The sequence below is a fragment of the Chinchilla lanigera genome, unplaced genomic scaffold (genome assembly GCF_000276665.1).
Source record: "Chinchilla lanigera isolate Chin_1 unplaced genomic scaffold, ChiLan1.0 scaffold00196, whole genome shotgun sequence".
Classification (NCBI taxonomy): domain Eukaryota; kingdom Metazoa; phylum Chordata; class Mammalia; order Rodentia; family Chinchillidae; genus Chinchilla; species Chinchilla lanigera.
The window spans coordinates 245,586-250,367 of record NW_004955597.1 but is presented as its reverse complement, the minus strand read 5'-3'; positions in this window follow the sequence as shown (position 1 = coordinate 250,367).

Here is a 4,782-nt window from a genome sequence, read left to right as displayed (position 1 = left end):
CCCCCCCCATTATTATGTTATCCTTCTTTTATTCTTTAAAATTAAAAAAATAAATAAATAAATAAATAAATAAATGTTGTGCAGTGTCTGTCTCCATTTCTTAGCGCTAACCTCTTTTAGGGCGGGCATCTGCCTGCTTGGTGCCCAGTGAATCTCCAGCACCTGGCACAGCCTGGCACATGGTGAAGGCACAGTGAACAGCAGCTGAGCATGTCCTACTGTAAGGTCTGGGGAGAGATGTACACCATATAAGGAACAGCGTGAGGCAGAGACACTTTGACAGGATTTTGTGAAAGCAACAAGGCATATGGCTTAATGTATGGGTGCAGACAGACAGATGGTGATAAGGTCTTCTGCAGGGAACAAAAAGAAGCAGGCCTTTTTTATAGGGATTGAAAGAAGGAAAGAGACATTAGGTGGAAGATGTTAACAGTGGTCAAATTTCTCTGGCTGCCTTGCACCTCAGTGGGCAGTGTCCTTGAGGCATTTGGGTGTCTCCAGATGTCTGGGGATCTGCAAGATTCCTTTTTTTTTTTTTTTTGCTATAATAACCAGTGCTGCAGCGTGTGCCTAGGGCATGAGAGAGAGAATGAGAGAGAAGCCCTAAGCTCATTTCTGCACTCAGAATGGCTAAGTTGGAGGTTTGGGAGTTGCATTTTTTCTGGCAATCTCTCCAATCTCTCCATGAAGCTGACATAGAAATGATGTTAGGTCCTGTAAATGAGACAGGGGAAACATTATAACTTCCAATCTGCTAGACGAAAAATGAATTCTGAGGAACAATAGAGGTTAAGAGCTGGACATTTATTGAGAGAGAGAGACAGCGTTTGCCTAAGAGAGACAGGAGGGGACCTGGAAAGTGGGTTGGCCATGAGCCTGCTTCTCAGTGGAAGTTTTATAGAGCAAAATCACGAGGTGGGTATAAAGTGGGATAAAACTACCAGCAACCAGTAAGATTGCAAGTATAGTCACTTAGGTAAGGGCCAGGAACATAGCTCAGTGGCACAGCGCCTTGCTTAGCAAGTGCAAGGTCCTGAGTTCAATTCCAGGTACAAAAAAAAAAAAGTCACTTAAGTAATATTGACCCAGTGGAGAAGTAAGTCACTGTCCATGGAAAGAACAAAGACTTTTCCTGGAAGGGATGGGCCGGGAGGCCCTGGTCTCCCACCCAGGTGACTGATGCCTATTTAGAGTATCAATCATTATTGTTTCTCCTTCAGGGAAGCATGTAGGTGGCACTGATATCTGGGCTTCAACAAACACACCCCCACCCACAGTTGTGATGTGTTCTCATCTTCTGCACTGACTTCTTCAAGGGTCCAGCCCTGTCTGACTGCCTGTAATATTTCTATCTAACTTAGCTGTCTGTGTTAAAGCCTGTATCTATCTACCTTTTTTTCGGTACCTATCTACCTTGAGCTAGCAGAGCAACTGTTTCCCCACCACTTCCACAGCACTGAACATTCTCAGTTTCTGATCTCACTCAATTTGGAAATGAAAATGTCTTTGTGCAGCTTTGACAGGGGTTCCTTCTGAACTGATGAGGAATCTTCCACCTTTGCAGTCCCAAAGGCAGGTAGGAAGAGGGATGCCTACACTCAGTACTCCCAGCTGCTTTGGTGGCCAGTGGGCACCTGTCTCCCAGGAGGAGGCAGAGGTGCTGGCTCATCAGATGTGGCCAGCTGGACTCCTGCCCTGCTGACAGCAGTCCCAGCTCTCTGCTTCTTCGGTCCTCCCCCACCTCTGTTACCTCTCTATCTCTGCACACCATACTCCCTGGGGACCCCCCCTTCCTTAGAAAGCCATCACCCTCTCCCTGCCTTTTAACCTTCCCTTGCCCCAAAGTTTCCATGAAGCTGGGCTGGGTGATATCTGGCCCTCCTAGTGGCCCACAAGGCATCAGGGAATAGTCGGAATCTGAAGACAGGGCATGGTAATGCATGCCTATAATCCCAGCACTTGGGAGGCTGAGGCAGGAGGATCACTGCGAGTTTGAGACCAGCCTGGGCTACAAAGTGAGTCCAAAGCCAGCCTGAACTGCATAGTGAAACCCTATCTCAAAAAGACAAAAAAAAGAAACCGAGGCTGTCTCTGCGGGTCCTGCCCTAGTTGTGGGTCTATACAGACTGTGAACCTGCGTGTGCACCTGTGTGCTGCCGGGCATATATTGGTGTGTGTGTGTGTGTGTGAGTGTGTGTGTGTGTGTAGCTATCAAAGACAAAATGCTTGAGTTCTTGAGTCAAGACAGACTTAGGCTTGAACCCTTGAACAGTTTCTAATCACCCATGTGATATCAGATCAATCTCCTGTTCTCCCTGCGCAGCAGACCTCTTATCCCTAAAGCAGGAACAGTAAAGAGTTGAGGCGGGTCCCTGCTCACTTGAGTCATCCCACACGCCTTCCTGCTCTCTGGCCTCCAGGCTGGGCAATATATATATTTAAACTGGGCATGGTGGTGCATGCCTGTAATCCCAGCATTCAGGAGGCTGAGGCATGAGTTCAAGGCCAGCCTGAGTTATACAGTGAGTCCAACGCCAGCCTGAACTGTACAGTGAGACCCTGTTTCAAGAAGCCCAATACATATATATTTATTATTTTTATATATTTATTATTTATATATTTTAATATAAATATATTTCTTATTTATATATTATATATTTGTATATTGTTTATATATATGTTTTTGTCTAAAAGGCTGGGCGATATAGCTCAGCAGCAGCACTTGCCTAGCCTGTGGCTGGGTCATACAGGTGCACACACCTTCCCTCCCCGACATTTCTGCTCCCCCAGACCCAGCAGCCCCGTTTCTGCTGGCTGGGTTGCTCTCTGTGTCAGACGTCCTCTTAGTTCCCAGCTTGCTGGTGTCAGGCCAGCTGTCACTGTGCACCTGCGGGGCTGTGTCCCGTGTCCACGTGGGTCACTAAGGATTCACAGTGCTAGGCCAGGGCAGGCACTCAAGAGTTGGGAAACAATTTGCTCCTTCCCTCATTTCACCATTTATGTATTTATTTACCCTCCCTCCCTCCCTCCCTTCCTCCTCTCTCTCCTTCCTTTTCTCAGTCACTTCAGTCACTTGCTTGCTCCTTCAGGGCCTCCGGAGCTGGCTTTGCTCCTGGTCCCCACCCCGCCCCATCATATATATGTGCTGAGTTGGATCCAAGAGCTGGCAGTGACGACTCTTCCCCTGCCAGCCTGCCCTTGGACCCTGGCTTGTGCACAGCCCAGAGGACATCCTGTTTCTCTCCCTCCTCCCGCCCTGCCCATGTGTTCTGGGCCAGAAGCTTGTGAAATCCTGTGAGTCCTTCCCCCTCTAGCTCCCTGACAGCCTGGCGTGCAGAGCTTGGCTTTGCTGAGGATAGGAAACTGACAGCCCTCCTGACAGCAGCCCAGGTTGAGACCTGGAGGGTGACCAAGGTTGCCAGGTGCATGGACACACACATCCACAGAGCACACCTGTGACAGGCGCACATGAGAACGTGGCCTGGACAAGGACAGGACAGGTCCAAGGCCACAGAACAAGTCCACATGGGGATCCAGTTATAGCACATCTGTTCATTCATGGATCTGTCTGCACAGCAGGCAGAAGCAGACACCACTGCCATTTCCTGGCTGTGCAGGCTGGGAAAACCATGGCACTTCTCTGAGCTTAGCTTTCCTTGCATATAGTAAGTACTCAATAAATGTAGCTGCTAAAAAGAAAACAGGAACAGTAGGAAAGCACGTGCAAACACACTGTATGTGTGTGTGTCTTCAGACCCCATTATAATCACGTTCCTGTCCACTGGCGCACACGCGAGCACACTGTCAGTGTGTATCCAGGCCGGAGCTTGTTCGAGCACTTGTCTGTGAACTCCCACAGCCAATCGTTCCTTTCCAACAGCACACACTGTTCCTGGGGTGCTGTCCCGGGGCCTCTTCCCAACACCTGTCACCGCAGGAGACGCTGCTGAGTCCGCCAGGCCACGTGAGGGGCTGGGCCCACGCCCCTTCCATGTCAAGTTGGTTAGTCGTACACTCTGGGTTCATTTCTGCATCTGTGCATGCAAGAATGTCTGGACATTCCGGAACTTCACGACTTGGGCTTAGTTTTCCCTTCTACTAGCTGTGCCATCTCAGACAGGTGGTATGGACACTCCGCACCCCACTTCCTTATCTGTGAATGGAGAACTGGAGACCGCACCGCGCACCTCAGGGTGGTGTAAGGGCTGAAATCTGCATCAGGTGTCCAGGACCCAGCCTGGCTTGGACACCTGAGAAAGCCACTGCCACGTGCCACTCACTGACCCTGCACCTCACTCCCTATGGGATGACGTCACGTTGCTCTCCTCTCACAGCGCTTATCTGGAATAGCGCATCGTCTCTCAGCAAGGCTGTCCTCTCCATGCAGCTGTGAGTTCTGGGGAGCAGGGTCTCCTCTGAGTCACCTTCATTTCTAACTGGCGTGTGTCCTGCTCATAACCCCTGTGTTCTTTCCTAATAGCTAGCGGTTATGGCATGTCTGCAGGCCAAGTGTTAAGCCCACTAGTTATTCAGTCTCAAGAGAATGCCATTCTTGAAAACAAAACAAAAGCTCTCTGGGAGGCTGAGGCAGGAGGATAGCAAGTTTCAGCCCCACCTGAGTAACTTAGCGACTTAGTGAGCTCTGGTCTCTAAATGCAAAATAAAAAGGAAAAAAAAAAATAAAAGGAGGGCTGGGGATGTACCTCAGTGATAAGGCTTTGGATTCAATTCCTATTAAGAAAAAAACAAAGCAAAACAAAACAGCAAGCTGTGTGTGGTAGC